At 39.8% G+C, this 17234-nt stretch overlaps 1 protein-coding gene across 25 annotated transcripts in view; it reads left to right on the forward strand.

The window, feature by feature from the left end:
• NRXN3 (neurexin 3) overlaps positions 1 to 17234 on the forward strand; it is a 1481114-nt gene that overhangs the window by 123150 nt on the left and 1340730 nt on the right. The gene's annotated exons all lie outside the window — the stretch shown is intronic.

Genomic DNA, 17234 nt, shown 5'->3' on the forward strand with positions numbered 1-17234 from the left:
CATTTAAATAGCTCAGCCTGGAGTTTGTTACACATTTTGTTACATGTCTATTGGTTGTGGCAAAATGAGTTCACTGATCCCATCCTGGGCACTGGGCTGCGATATGGGGATTAGAGAGAGAGAGAGAGAGAGATAGGGTGCGGGAGGTGGTTCTGTAGAGCTTTGGACTGTGTCAGTGTTGTAGTGTCAACCTCTCATTGGCATGCAGGAAGCTCAATAAGGATGGAGCAGCACTGGGATGGATTCCTGTCTCACTTAGTAATGAAATAATTAATGACTTAGGCAAAGCTGCTGAAGAAATGAACCCACAGCATTCCAATATCCAAACTTCAGCAGAAAAATCCAGCAGGTGCTTGGATGCATAAAAGAGGGAGTAAGTTTCTAAGTGAACGTTTGTTTGATCTCTGAATACAGGCTTGGTAAATCTACCTCTGGAATAATGTGTACAATTTTGGTTGCCCAGATTAGAAAAGGATATCCAGCCATCAGAGAGTTTAAAAGAGGTAACAAATTGGAACCTAATATCTGGAAAGGCTCATGATTAATCAGATTTACCTGGAGAAAGTGGACTTTGTGAGGAGACCTAACCGTTTCCCTATCTTAAAGGGGATGTACATGATTTAGGACATGATCTGTTCTTCTACAGTACAAATGATTATATCAAGCGATGCACCTGGTCTTTAGATTGCAATTTGAATCCTGGTTGGTGTAAGGAGTCACATGACCCAATCCGGCCTGCATCATGGCCCACAACTCTGTCCACAGCTACTTGCCTGGTGAACAGTCTAAAAGCTATTGAGCTCTGGCATCACAGGCCATCATCCTTTATCCATCTCACATCAAGGAAGAGTGGCTTCTCTTTTCTTGCCAACCAATTCTCTATCATTTCACTCTAATAAGTATCAACTGTATATATGTGCATAATATATACATTATCATGTGTAAATGTACGTGTGTATATAAACATATATTATATGCTGTGTCAATGTAATATACAAACACTGTGTGCCCGGAGAAGCTCTGCAGCGTTTCTCATCTCACTCCACTATTGGTATGTGGAAAATATTTAGCAAATATATTTCCACAAGATGTTTATCCTGCCTAATGTGGTGTTGCCCCTGTTTTGCATTTGATGTGGAGTGATGTGTGTTACTGAAGTGCTATTGCATGGGTGGTTTGCATTTCTCTATAGAAAATCAAACCAAAGCCAAAGAGCTTAAACAGACAGTGGCTAGTCACACTGTCCATTGTTTAAGCATCACGTTGTTTAGTTGTGGTATGTTTTCCCTTTTCAAAGTATTTTATTGCGTGGTGCTGTTTTTGTGCTGTGTGTGTTTTATGTTCCTGTTATTGTTTTTGTGAGTGTGCTCAGTGACCTTATATTTTATCCTTCCTCCTGCTCTTTTCACTTGCCTCCTCCATGATGGACACACCTCCGTACCTCTGCTTAACTGGATGCACAACTTCCTATCTATAGGTAGAAGTAAAGGTAGAGATTGCTTTCTTTTAATTTTAAATCTTGATCTGCTATTGAAATGTTCATGTGTCATGGGGGAAATTTTATTTCTATGAATATGGTTCACATTAGAACTTTAAAAAAGAACTCTCATCAGCCTTTTCCTGTTGCTTTATCTAGAATTATGTAGGTGATATTTATTAAGATTAATGCCTTATCTGTGTGTCAAAGGCTCTAGGTGTCTCATCATTTATACTGCAATGTGGGCTATACAGAGGGGCAAATGCTTTGTAGTTTAAGAAGCCAGGGCAAAGTTTCTGACAATCTGTTTCACACAAGACAGAGCCAGAAGGGCAGGGACCAGTTACCTGGCACTGATGTCCCTGCCTTGTTGGGATGATACCATTGCTGGTCATTTTGACATTGACTACAGTTGGAGCAGAATCAAGCCATAGACATTAGAGGGTGGCAAATCAAGTTCTCTTTAACTTGGGTGGAATTTTGTGCTTTCTTGCCTGTTTTCCTTTAGTTCCCTGAGTCTTTTAGGTGAAAAAAACCTGTTTTTCTCCCAAAAGGGTACTGAGATGTAAGGAATGGTGGGGGGAGATGGGGAAGAATCAGAACTGCTAAATGGAGGATCTCTTTTGCAGCTCATTAAAGCAAAGTGAACGAGGTGACTGAACTGATGTGTGACTCCAACTTGCCTTTCTGCGGTTCACACTTATTGGTAGCGTGCAGCAGGGCAGTCATCCATCCCTAATCAAAACTGTCAAAAAAGCTAAGTGTCGCAAACCTGCTGTGGATCTTCAAATGGATTAAGTGTTTGGAAGAGGAGAGAGAAAGGAGAGGAAAATTAATTGATAAGTTGTGAACACTTACTTAAATAAAATCAGCCCCTTTGTCCTAGTTCCCTACCAGGGCTTTGACAGAGTGATTAACAGACTTCATTGTCCTGAGGCCTAGTGCCTAACAAAAACATTTCTGGAAAATCTGCCCAGTTGAGCTGGTGTGGTCTGGACACAGTGGAGTCTCATATTTGTTGCTGAGCCTATAAGGAACTGGGGGCTGAAATGTCCAATGGAAATGGTATCACTGTGAATTTGGGAGAATGGAGGTGCTGAGGGATTTGCTCACAACAACCCTTCCTTTGAGGGCACAAATCATCTGTGCCTGGTTACCGGTTATCTTTCCTATGATTCCTGAATTCCACATATCCACTTGGTTCGGCAAACAGTTTCTCTCTGTAGTGACACTAGGTATTGCAGCCTGTCTTTTTTCTGATGTATTTATATTTATTGGGTTCTTAATGATTTGTCAAATTATTTATGTTAATTTGTTGGTTGGGCTGAAAATTTTCCACCGGCTGTTTATAATTTTTGTTCTGGCTAGAAAAAAATAAATTATTTAAAAAAATGTATTGGCTTCATTAGTTGCAGCTCCTAAGTATACTTTCTTCTGTATTCCATTCAAGGTTCCTGAGGGGTTCTAGTTAGGAAGAAGTGCATTCTACATCCACCTGTGTAAGCTCCTTAGGCCAGGTGTACGCTACAGAATGCTACTGTGACTGAACACAATTGCCAACAATCAAGTTAGTTGACACAGTGCTGAACGTGATTTAGCAGTCAGTGTGGACTAAGTCTCTTGTTCAGTCAACCATGATTACCCGCTCATCCCATCCTTTGGGTGGGGGATGGTAATGTTCTCTAGTGTAAACAGGCCTTTTAGGGCTAAACTCTGAAGTCTTTACTCAGGCAAAACTCTCACAGAAGTCTGGGATTGTGGACCATGGGAGTATGTGGTCCACAGTGAATTCAGGTGTTATGGTAAAATAGAATGAAAATGGTAAATTGTTTAAATTCCTAGCAAACTTGCAAACTGCAGTTCTGGTTATAATGATCAGCTGCTTAAAGTGCCATAATTCTGTGTGAGAAATAACTTAACTTTGAGAGTGTTCAGCTGTGTATATGTAACCACACATTTCTACAACCTGCAGAAAAAGCAATCTAGAATGCACCCCTGGATGATCTTGGAAGATCCATGCCACATGCACAGGAAAAGGTTGCATAGAATCATAGAAAGGTAGGGCTAGAAGGGACCTCGGTAGGTCATCTAGTTCACTCCTCTGAACTCAGGAAGAATTAAGTATTATCTGAAGAGAAGAATGAGAAGGAATTTGATAGCTGCTTTCAACTACCTGAAAGGGGTTTCCAGAGAGGATGGATCTAGACTGTTCTCAGTGGTACCAGATGACAGAACAAGGAGTAATGGTCTCAAGTTGCAGTGGGGGACGTTCAGGTTGGATATTAGGAAAAACTTTTTCAATAGAAGGGTGGTGAAGCACTGAAATGGGTTACCTAGGGAGGTGGTGGAATTTCCTTCCTTAGAGGTTTTTAAGATCAGGCTTGAGAAAACCCTGGCTGAGATGATTTAGTTGGGGATTGGTCCTGCTTTGATCAAGGGTTTGGATTAGATGACCTCCTGAGGTCCCTTCCAACCCTGATATTCTCTGATTTTATGACCATCTCTGATAGGTATTTAACTAATCAGTTCTTAACACCTTCAATGATGGAGATTCCACAACCTCCCTAGGTAATTTGTTTCAGTCCTTAACCACCCTTACAGTTAGGAAGTTTTTCCTAAAGTCTAACCTCAATCTCCCTTGCTGCAATTTAAGACCATTACTTTTTGTCCTGTCTCAGTGGATAAGGAAAACAATGCACCACCTTCTTCTTTAAAACAACCTTTTATGTGCTTGAAAACTATCATGTCCCCACTCAGTCTTCTTTTCTGCAGAGTAAGCAAACCCATTTTCCTTGTAGGTCATGTTTTCTAGACAAGTCTCTAGATCTTTCCTGAAGCATGGCACCCAGAACAGTGGACAATAGTTCAGTTGAGGCCTTATGGATTATCTGAATTTGCAAATCATATTCAAAATGTGTATTCAATTCATGACTTTGTTTGTTAGTCATTGGGGGCAACCACCAGTGACTCCCACATCTTGCATTTATGGGTTTTCCTGCAGTAAAATGTTTCTTTTTCATCTCTTGCTTTCAAAGGCTGCAGGACTTTTCCCCCAGTGCATTCATGGAAAGTTGAAGATCACATCTGGGTATTTTTAGGAGTTAGTGGTATTAGCAGACGAAAAAGGAGATGAGACAAAGTGGGTGAGGTAATATCTTTTACTGAACCAACTTCTGTTGATCCACACTTTTGAGCTTACATGTAGCTCTTTTCCAGGTTCTGAAGTAGAGCTCTGTGTAAGCTCAAAACCTTGTCTCTCACTGATGGGAGTTGGTCAAATAAAAGATATTACCTTGTTTCTCTAATATCCTGGGACCCCCCATGGCTACAACAATACCACATACAAAAAAGGAGGAGGGCAGGAAAGCGTCCATGTACTTTCTTCTCCTTAGGTCCTACAGGCTGAGTAGATGTGTAATGCTTGTGATTACATCAGACCCTTGAAATCGAAGAGAAAACTGGTGCTCGTAGAGGTAAAGTAAATGTATGATCATCAAATTCAAGGAAGGGTGGGTAAGATTTTTATTTATTTTCGCTTGGATTGTGGTGCCAGTCTTTTCATGTGGAGGAGGGACATGTGAATTACAGAATAATTATGTTGTGTTTATTTCCCTATCCCTTTCTACACATATACATGATATGAAAATAAATCATAAATATTCAACTGTAATTTGAGCTGGAGTTGATGTCTGGTCACATTCTTCTATATCAATTGTTCTCTTGAAAGGCTTTGTTAAAGCACACGATAATTGGCCTTACCACTACCCTTCACTATAAATCTCCTTATACTTGCAGAGTTTTTCCTTTTATTGTCACTGTTGGTTTGGCTTAAGAGTCTATTGAGATTGGTCTCCAAAGGAAATGGGCCAAATTCATCCCTGGTGTGATGCCATTGGTTTTCATGGAGTTGCATCAGGAATGAATTTGACCTAGTGGATGGAATCTTGGCCCCATTGAAGTCAGTGGCAACATTTTCACTGATTTCGGGTGGATCAGGAGTTCACCCAATACATTGAAATGATACAAAAATACAGGGAGATTAAGTACAAACCTGATAAAGTAACTGGTTTCTAGGCTATCCTGTAACAGAAGTATGCTCAAAGTGTATCCATAGTGCCACATACAACCCCAATCCTAAATGTCCTAAAATACTGTCTGTGTTCCTTGCCTTTTCCTCCATCCATAAATGTGGGGTCAGGGTGAAAAACTGATCAGCTGCAGGTTTTTATTGCTGTTCAGTTCAAACATGGAGTAATTTCTCCCCATCGAGGAGGAAGAAAGAATAAGCACATAGCCTGTATGTGGCTTATTTTAGTTTAGTTTAATTTTGTTTTATTTTCAAATGTGTACTGCTAGGGCCTGAAGGCACCTGGTAAATTGCCTGTGTAGCCTCAGCATGTCAAAAGTCTGGTCATCTTCTTAGCCCAGGCTAGTCTTAATCCACGTAAATCTGTCAGACTTTCCAATATTGTGTTTACTCTTTTTGGGTGGAATAGGGTTGTTTTTCTAACACCATGTCATAGTGTTGAATGGGAGGTGATGGCAAATAATAACGTAAATAATAATGACGTAAATAATTACTGTAGTTTAACCAGTGATTTGCAAAATCATCTCCCGTTCTTTGCCAATAACACCCCTAGGATTTAAGAATCCTGTGAGTAATTCGGCTGAGTAGCCAAGGGTTTATGCAAATGTTTAAGTGAAATGCCAGTAACTAATTGTGAAGAGAAACTCATTTATGCTCTATAAATATCTAATACAAGACAGGAAAAAAAAGACACCATTACATTTACATTGGCAGCCTTGTCTGTGCTGCTTAAACTGCTGATTTGTCCTGTCAAACGTCTGACATGTGTTTGTGCTTTAAAAGTGAATGTGGATTTTCTGGCTTCCCCTCCCCCTTACCTCTTCTCCTTCTGAATTTTTGAAAATCTGTGTGATTTTTTTCTCACTTTTAAAAGAAAGTAAAAATAAATTGCTTGGTTTATTGGGAGGATTTTGATTTTTGTTTATTTACTTCCTTTTAGTGTTGCTGTTTAAAAAAGTGAAGCACTTTGTTTTACGGTTTGTAAATGTCCAATCCATCAAAACAATAGGCTGGAACTGGGTCATTTTAAACTTGGAGTTACCTGTCAGTGAGTCACCTTTAAATAATTAAAACTAGTGCTACGGATTTCTTATTTTACCCAATCACAGACTATTTTTAATTTGTATCTAAAATCCTTTATATATATTTAGAAATGGTCAACATTTTCCTTCCAGATTTCTAAATCTGAAGGGGAAAAAAAAACAATTTTTTTGCAAAACTTTTATTCTGTTTTTGTTTACCAACAGAGGTGGAAGACATTTTCTGAATATCAGAATTCTTTTGAAAATTTTCATCATTTTTTTTGAAATTTGACTAACAAAGAAGGACCAAGGTTATGCAAAAATGTTACAAAATGTTTTCCTACATTTTAACCATATATTTAAAATGCAGACAGATTAGTTATTACAGTGTGAAATCTCCAGACAAAATCATAGTTTTTGCATATGAAAATGTGTGTATATAGTTACGTGTGTGCATGCAAAATATATTATAATGTGTTAAATGTTTGGCAATTTATATATAATTTTAAATATTTTATTTACTGTCTCATTCTCCTTTTTTGAACTTGTATCTTTTATATGTGAATAATCAGCTGACTCTTGATTGGCTTTAATTTTCATTAAGAAGAATGATTCCTCTGAGAGTTATAAACATCGTGGTTGCATTGTGTGTAAACAGCAGTAAAAATATTGTCCTCTTATGTGGTATTGTAGTCTGCTGTTTTTGATGGGGCTCAGGTTTCACTCTGCACAAAGAGAGTATTTAATTGATACCAACTGAAAGCCTCTTTTTTTTTTTTTTAAGGCATTCAGTGGTGTGTAGATGCGAAGGTAGAGAAACAGGCCATATGTTTTGTAAAAGCCAGGCTAATAGCACTTTTGATGGACGTCTGATTTTTAAAGTGCTGTATCTTTCATTAAAATTTACATATAAAGTAAGGGCAAGCGTGGTGACATGAAAGCTAATGCAACTTGCACATCTTGACATAATAACAATCACAAGAAACTGGAGATCCCAGATGGCAGCTTGGCCTCTGCCATCCTTTTAATAAGCTACTAACTGCTAATTATTGCACTCTTCTGGGCAAGTTAATTTACTGTTGACTTTTAAAGAGACACTGTGCCTTTTCCTGGCAGATATTTAGTCCTTTCAGTTAATGTTTTAAAGTGTTTTTTCCCTGCAGGTTGGAGTCTTTCCAGTAGACAGTAACAAAGATGCAAAGCCGCAGAGAGGGGAAAAAAGATAATAATAATGTTTTTCCTTTGTAAATACAGTATGTATGTTTTATCTTTGCGAGGACACAGTTTTAGAATTGAAAGGGAAGCTGGCAGGTAGGTTAGAGCCTGAATTTAATTTTTGAATTTAAATTCTTTTTTTCTTTTTCTTTTAATTAGGGTTAGCTTTATGATTTTTTTTAAATAAGTGATTAAAATAAAAGCAAACCTTTCCCTTAAATGTGGGAAGCCCTAATAAACCAAACAGACATTGACTAGTGCATGAGAACCTGAGAGTGGAACTGACTAGAAACAGAAAGTGATACTGCTTCAGCATTATTGCTGGAGTTGAATGAAAGGGAAAGTGTAAACGTACAATCAGTAATGATTAAATGTCCATTGGATTTTTGAAATTTTATTTTCTTTTAATATTCCATGTGTGGTCATAGTAGTGCAGGGACGGGGAACTTATCTCTGTGGTTTTTTTTTTTTAATCTGATTTTTCTCTGTATCTCTTGAAAGGTGCTATTAATAAAGAGGCCAGTACAGGATGAAGTTTTGAACTGAGAATGTATTTAGGAATAAAGGAACAGCTGCTGTTTAAATGGACTCTAATTCTGACAGTTAATGCAGTTTTGTGAATGCATGATTCTCTGTGATAACATTTGGGAGGAGTGATGGTGGGTAATAGCTTATTTCCTGGGCTTTATGGTAATGCGCAAAGTGATGATAATGTCATCAGAAACTGAAATAGGCCCCTTGTCTTACACAACAGACAGCCCTGCAAAATATGAAACCCAATGAAAAATGCAGGTTTCTTGCTTTTAGGCCCATTGTGGCCTTTCATGGATGAGAGTGATAACATTACAGCATTGAACAGTTGATAAAATATGTGCTGTGTAAGCTAGATCCGATGCATCCGTAATGAATACTCAAAAACAGCAGCCTTGTTTGCAATGCTCTGCCTGATGGTAAATATTGTGACTGGAGATTAGCTGATAATATGCTATACAAATGGTTGTAGAATCGTTATTGCAAAGATTGTCATCCTTTTGGTAGGTGTGTAATACTACCCACCCCCCTCCAGTATTTTCACTCTTAGGCCTGGTCCACACTACAGCGTTAAATCGATTTAAACAGCGTTAAATCGACTTAACGCTGTACCCGTCCACACTACAAGGCACTTAAAATCGATTTTAAGGGGTCTTAAAATCGATTTCTGTACTCCTGCTCAACGAGAGGAGTAACCCTAAAATCGATATTACTATATCGATTTAGGGTTAGTGTGGACGGAAATCGAAGTTATTGGTCCCATTCTTTCACTGAGCTACCCAGAGTGCACCGCTCCGGAAATCGATGGTAGCCTGGGACCATGGACGCACACCACCGAAGTAATGTGCCCTAGTGTGGACGCGTAAAATCGATTTTATAAAACCTGTTTTATAAAATCGATTTTATTAATTTCGATTTTACTCTGTAGTGTGGAGGTGGCCTTAATGACTAAGGGCCAGATTCTGCAAGGTGCTGAGTCCCCTTCACAACCACTGAAGTCAAAAGGAATTGAAGATACTCAGCTTCATGGGTGGGTGCTCTGCATCTTCCAGGATAAAGCACCATAATGTCTATTTCAGTAGGCTTTTCTTTGAGGTGCTGATCTTTGAGATGCCATCAATGCATTGTTTACATGCATGGTGCCATGGTAGTTTTATTAGGAGCCATAGTCTCCTTTGCATTGGTGCGACTCCTGTTGAATCAGTGGAGTAACACTGATGCAAAACTGTATTAATGCAGTAAGAATAGGGCTCTAGTTGGACAGTGGTCTGGGGAAATATAGATCATTCTCACTAAACTATGCCCTTATTCCTGCTCTTGTTAATGTCAGAGATGGCAGTATATTTAAAAGAAACAATTGTATGAAAACAATTTCTTGGGGTAAGGCTCCAAACACAAAACAGAACTGGTGCTTTGAGAATTTATGTGTACAGTTGTTACCATTAAAATGTCAGCAGCATTTTTCAAAAGTTACCACACAGTGGTGTCTGAGATGCCACATTTCTCTCCTTTATGTAGAATAAGAAGAGTCTCTGTAGCATGTGTTGATCAGTGCTTACTTTTTAACACCAACCACTGTCTGTGTTTAAAGACATTTTTCTCTGAAATCCCCCGAAACAGTTTTGACTGGGGAATTGTTTGTGGCTGTGCTTTTATATATTTGAACGTATGATATAAAATCACACAATCCTTTTATCATTAGAGTTGGTGTTGATAAGAAAAATGTAGAATCTGAGTGTGACGATAACTCTGTTTTTAAAGAAAACTATTGTTATCTACAACTAGAATTTATTTCATTTTCTAAAATACAAGTTATTTTCATTAAATAATAGTTTTCATAATGACCAGGGTCATTCTAAATGAGCTGACCACTGCTTCAGGTCAGAAAAAATATTCCGTTATGTACAGGTTTAGTTGATGTAAGCCATGAAATATTAAAGCTTGTCTATAATAAATGTCACTGAAGAGTCTTTAGAGACAAGGGGGGGCGCACCCAGAGACAAGTTACTGGACCAACTTTGTTGGAGAGAGAGACAACCTCTCAAGCTTACACAGAGCTTTTCTGCAGGACTGGGAAATGTACTCAGTGTCATAGCTAATACAAGGTGGAACAGATTGTTTAGCATAAGTACTTAACACATATATCAAGTGCCATTCAAGGTGAAGTGGTCCATTAACACCTCTCCAGTCATAGGGAGGAAAGGGGGAAAAAAAGCTGGAGGATGGGTTAAGTGTGTTATAGATTGTTGCAACAAACCATAAATCTAATGTCTTTATTCAGTCCAATTTCAATATCTAGCAAAGTTATGAATTTAAGCTCCCAGACTCCTCTTTTAAAAGTGTTATGCATGTTTCCTTTGAGGATGAGGATTGAGAGGTCAGATGTAAAGTGATCACTTTGTGAAAAGTGTTCACTCACAGTTGATATGGTGTTTACCATCTTTCCGTGTGAGTTCATTCTAGAGTATAGTGATTGTCTTGTTTCACCCACTAAAGGCCAGCTTCCTCTAGGACTGAATTGACTTACTCCAGACACTCCTCAACACTAACAACCTCCCTCAGAATACTGTCCTTGCCACCATGGATGTCACCTCCCTGTAACCAACATCCCTCATAATGACAGCATCACTGCCTGCCTCAAATGTTTAGAAGATAAAGGACAACCCTCAGATATACACCCAAAATGCACTGCCCAAACCATCCATTTCATCCTCACCCATAACAATTTTTCATTCAACAGCACTTTGCCCAAACCATGGGAACAGCCATGGGTACTAGGATGGCTCCCCAGTGTGCCAACCTCTTCATGAGCCACCTTGAAGAAGAATTTCTGGACAAATGCACCATGACACTAATGATGTACCTGACATATGTGGATGATATTTTCATCCTTTGGGCAGATGACCTAAAGTCTCTCATAGATTTCCGCTACAACTTCAACAACCACCACATGCCCATTAAACTCTCTCCAGAACACTCCCACACTACCATCACGTTCCTGGACACCATGATCAGCTTCAGCAATGAAATCTTGTAAACAACTGTATAGAGTAAACCCACAAATCACCACACCTGCCTTTATAGATTCAGTAACCACCCCAAACACCGAAAGAAATCTGTCATCTACAGCCAGGTACTCCAATACCACAGAATATATTCCAAAGAGGAAGTCCAGGATATGTTGTTCATCCTATGAGTTCGGAAATGACCATGACATCACTGATTGGTTTGATTTTTGTCAACATGTGAGTGCCTGATCAGGCCAATTTGAGCTTTGAACTGTCTGTGGCACACTGAACGAGAGATGCCACTGTGATTTACTTGATTAACAGTGGACATGCTGCTGCTGTGAAATTTACGCTGCTGGTGCTTCTGCTCTACCTCAGCAGTTCTGCTCTGCTCATAGACTGTAGCTCCAGTCTGGATAAAACTTCACCAGGTAGAACGATCATGAGCAAGATCTTCAGTGAGTCAGTGTTGAAATGCTTCAAGGATAATTTGAGGGCATCTTTGAAATTTTTCCTCTGGTTTCCATGAGAGTGTTTTCCCTCTTTTAGCTCACCATAAAAGATCTTCTTTGGCAGTCACTCATCTGGCATTCTGGTGACATGGCCCGCCCGTCTCGTGTGATTTCATCAACAGAGTATGGATGCTTGGAATGCCTGCCCACATGAAAACTTCAGTATCTGGCTTTGTCTACACTGGCACTTTAGTCATTAAAATTTTTGTTGCTCAGGGGTGTGAAAAAACAGATCTCCACCCCCAAACAACAAAAGTTTTAATGATGAAAAGCACCAGCTTGGACAGCGCTTCATCAGCAGGGTCTGCTCTTCCATTAACCAAGTTACCGCCCCTCGTTGAGAGTGGTTTTATTTTGTCATGGGAGAGCTCTCTCCCAGCGAGACAGAGCGGCTACACTGCGCACCTGACAGCAGCATGGCTGCAGCAGACAAGCTGTGTCGTTGTAAGGTGCACAATGTAGCATAGCCTCTGGAACCTTGTCTTGCCATCTTATCCTCATCAGTTTCCTCAGACAGCCCATGTGAAAGTCATTCAGCTTCATAAGATGGCATCTGTACACTGTCCAGGTTTCGCATGCATACCTCAGAGTTGGCAATGCGATGGCTTTGTAGACTTTCAGATTTATTTATTAACTATTGCCTCTGCGCTCCTACACAAGTGCACGTAGTCTGCCAAAGGCCGCACTTGCTTTGGCAATTCTAGTGTTGTTTTCATCATTGTTGTGAACTGCACGTGACAGTGTACTGCCTGGAGGGTTTGGCCATTCACTGTGATAGTAGGTTGTACATAAAGCTTTTCTGGTGCACGCTGCTACATCACTTCTGTCTTCTTGATGTTGACTGTGAGACCAAAGTTTTCACAAGCTGAAGAGAAATAGTCCATACTCCACTGCGTGTCAGACTTAGATTTGGCATTCACGGAACAGTCATCAGCAAACAGAAGATCATGAACAGTCACTTCCTGTACTTTCATCTTTGCCGGTAGTCTCCTCAAATTGAAGAGCTTGCCTTCGGTCCAGTATCTGATGCCAGTCCTGGTATCACAGTCACAGAAAGCATCTGTAAGTATGGCAAAGAACATCATACTGAAGAGAGTTGGGGCCAACACGCAGCCCTGCTTGACTCCGTTGGTGACTGGGAATGGTTCAGATGACTCACTGTTGTCCACAGTGCGAGCGAGAATGCCATCATGGAATTGGAGAACCATTGTGATGAATTTCTATGGGCAACCAAATTTTGTCATGACCTTCCAAAGACCCTCCTGACTGACTGTATCAAATGCTTTTGTCAGGTCAGTGAAAGTCATGTACAGGTTGGAGTTCTGTTCCTGGCATTTCTCCTGAAGTTGACAAGCTGCAAACCCCATTTCTATAGTCCCGAGTCCTTTCCTGAAGCCACGCTGACTCTCAGGCAGGAGCCCTTGTTCAATGTGTTGCACAACGCGATTCAACAGAATTCTCTTGAGAATTTTGCCAGGTATTGAGAACAAGGAGATACCCCGATTGTTGTTGCAGTTATTGTTGTCTGTTACCTTTTGACTTGTACAAGTGGATGATGGATGCATCCTTGTACTCCGGGAGTATAAACCCTGGAGTCCACATTGAATGGAAAAAGTCCAGGATATACATCTTAACACTCACAGCCATCTTCACCAAAGAAGGACACTCCACCAGAGAAGTAAATTGCATCATAGAATCATAGACTATTAGGGTTGGAAGGGACCTCAGGAGGTCATCTAGTCCAACCCCCTGCTCCAAGCAGGACCAATCCCCAGATTTTTACCCCAGTTCCCTTAATGGCCCCCTCAGGGATTGAACTCACAACCCTGGGTTTAGTAGGCCAATGCTCAAACCCCTGAGCTATCCCTCCCCCCATCATGGAATGGGCCACCCAAATACCCTGAGAGAACCTGCTTCAGTACAGAAATAAAACCCCCTCTGACTGCACACTTGTTGTCACCTACCACCCCACACTGGAACCATTAAACAATTACAAGCCATGCTCAATGGGGATCACATCCTGAAATAAATCTTTCCTGAACCCCTTCCTCTGGCCTTCAAGCAGCCCCACAACCTCTCCAGACTCATCATCAGAAGCAAGCTGCCCACAAACCAGGACCTACCAACTTAATGCGGCACCAGTCCCTGCCAGAACAACAGATGTAAAACCTCTGCTCACATCTCTACTGCTAGGATTTCAAGATTCATGGGTCTGACATATGCCTATCACAACATGATATAGCTCATCCAGTGCACTAAATATCCCAATATCAACTATGCGGATGAAACAAGACATGCTCAAATGAAATCACAGAAAAATGATAAACGACAAACACACTGTATCATCTGTGGGAGAACACTTGTCTTGACATCTCCCCTCTCTGTCTCATCCTCAGAAGAAACATGCACAACACCTTAAACTTTCCCTTCTTATGATTGGAGAGGTGTTAATGAGCCTCTTCATCCTGAGTGGTCCCTTGAAATATGTGTTAACTACGTATGCTAAACAATCTGTTCCACCCTGTATTTAGCTATGGCATGCTGAGTACATTTCCCAGACCTGAAGAAGAGCTGTGTAAGCTCAAAAGTTTTTCTCTCACCAACAGAAGTTGGTCCAATAAAAGTATTATCTCTCCCACCTTGTCTCTCTAATATCCTGGGACCAACAGGGCTACAACATCACTGCATACAACTGAAGAGCCTTTGTCTTTTTAATGTATGTTTCTGGGCTGGATATATGAATAATTTTTTATTCTTCCTAAGATGTTGGGAATCAAACTCTGAACAGTCATTTTCCAGATTGGTGACTGTAGATAAAATAACTTCATATACCGTTCGGCTTGCATTGTGAGTTAGGACAGGAAACCCGAACAGCACTTTGCTAGAGCATGAAACGCAGATTACAGAACCTTGGCTAGCACTGTGATAAAGTTATTGTCAGTGTAAATTGTAGAACCCTGGACAGCTCATGGCAGTCCTTAGAGTTTGTATTTCAGAACTTTGGAGAGCTTCTTCTGTTTTCTGTGAGTTCTGGTTACATGAGCCTGGACAGCTCCTTGCATGTCCTGCACGTTCAACTAGCCTAACGCTTTTATCATGTGCTTTAGGGCCAGATTCGGATAACCTTACTGTTGGTGGATAATACCTTGCTCCATAATAGTCCCATTGAAGTTAATGGGACTATTGTGGAGTGAGCCACTATCCAACATAAGTAAGGATATCAGAATCTGTCCCTTAAGCATCTGGATTCCAATTTCTTTGTATTATTCCAGAATTTGGAACTTCCTGAAAATTTTTATCAAATATATGTTCTATTACTAAATAGCTGTTAACTTACCTTCCTTTCTTCTATAGGTGTAAATTGCTTAAAAATACATTTATTTAGTTATCAGTATCTCTGAATATTTTTACACTGAGCAGTTTTGTGCATTGATTATAGATAGTTTGAATAGATCATCATTGTTACTGTTGCATGACAGGCTTTCTATGCCACAGCACTAGAAAGATTCTTTCTGATGCTGGAAAAATACGAATATATGAATCATAAGCATGAATGTCTTTAAAAGTGACCTGCCTCCCCCAAAGTACCCTATTACAGGCTTAGCTTTTCAGTTTCTTGGTAAGTTTTGTATTGCCAGATATAGTTACATGTGCCTCACTAGTCACTTGGTCTTGTTGCATTTTAATACTTGTATTGTGGCATCAGTTAACTGTATATTTAATAAAACATAACAAAAAAGCCTCTGGACAGTTTATTTCATGCTGTTCTGTGTTGAATATTCATAACCATGAATATATTTTGTTGTACGCATATATTCATTATTGTACTGGCTGTGGGTTACATATATGGGATTCCGTTTTTATATTGGTGTTTTCCTTTTTTCTTCCTAAATAATGATTGAAACAATTCTGGGGAAAAATGATATCTGATTCTCTTTCTTTCTTTCTTCTATGATGACTTTTATTTAAACCAATGTAGCTTTCTTACTAATTTTCTCCTTCAGGTATTTGCTATCCATCTACTGGGTTAAACTTTATGCTGTTCTGTCAGGCAAGTTTGGTAGATGTTGATCAGTGCATGAAATCAGTTCTTAAATGGTTGCAAAATTGCCTTCCTTCAGACTGTTTTGATCACAAGGGCTTTCAAGTGTCAAAGTCATTTGGGGAACTAGATAGATAAAATGCATGAGCACTAAGCTTTTTCCAGGATAGAATAAATAAATGTTTTCTACTGTGTGCTCTGCCTTTGATAGTGATTTGTTAAAAGGGAAAAAAAGAAAGGCAATGATATTAAATATTTACAAGAGTGATTTAGTTGTATAATCTTGTGCTGTGCATCCGTGTTTAATAGTGAAATCAGCTACTGTTGAAGTAAATGCCATTAAACTGGTAGTGCTGTGAAGGTCACTGCCTCTACAATGTCAAAGCAATTTATAGAGAATAATGATTTTTGTCAGCTTTCCAATGCACCTCCCCTCCCCCACCTTTTTGTCTCCCTTTCCAGAAATAACGGAAAAGAAATACATTTCAGGCCTCACTTTTCTTTCTGTCTCTTTCCCTTGTCTGACTGAATCAGGAGCTGGAATCCCTTTTACAGGTTTCCCTGTTTGACGTGTTTAGCGGATGGAGACTGATTCTGTTCTTTCCGGAGATGAACTCATTACAGCTCCATTTGTTGGCATTCCAATTGGTCATTTCTCAGCAGTTTGTTTTAGGAGCTGAGAGGCCGCTATTCAGCCTTTCTCATGAACAGTTAGAGTTTCTCTGTTGAAATGTTCCTCAAGCTGTTCCCCCCCCTTCCCCACAAAAAGAGAAAGAAGAGCGAGAGAATTTCATACAACTCATTGCTTGCTTCAGGAATAGAGCCTGTAGCAATTTGCTTTGACACCACATCAAGATACTATGTGGATGAGTGTCTTAGAAATACCTAGCGCACACATGTACTTGTAGATAGTCTAATACTTAAAGCAGAAGCCTCAGAATCAGAAGATATAGGTTGTATTCCTGGCTCTGCTACTGACTTCCTGTGAGATCCTGTGGGTGAGTCTGTGTCTCTGTTTCCCATTCTGTAAATTGAGAAAAATAATCTCGACCCACTACACGGGGGGAATTGTAGGGATTAGTTAGTTGGTATTTATAAAGTGTCTGAAAGGCAGCAAATAATAAGCATGAAGCATTATCAATCATCATCATACACATCCAGCAAGGGGGTGAAGTATTTATTTTCCTTGGTTATTTCCTAGAGAAGCTGAGGTATAGAGAGATGGAGTGAGTTAGTGAGAGAGTGGGAAATGGAACCCAGGAGTACTGACACCCAGGTCCCTGCTCTAGCCACTAGAATACTATGTCCTTTAAACTACTGAATAGCCTAGATTTATCCTA

The sequence above is a fragment of the Gopherus flavomarginatus genome, chromosome 5 (genome assembly GCF_025201925.1).
Source record: "Gopherus flavomarginatus isolate rGopFla2 chromosome 5, rGopFla2.mat.asm, whole genome shotgun sequence".
In the NCBI taxonomy this organism is placed as follows: domain Eukaryota; kingdom Metazoa; phylum Chordata; order Testudines; family Testudinidae; genus Gopherus; species Gopherus flavomarginatus.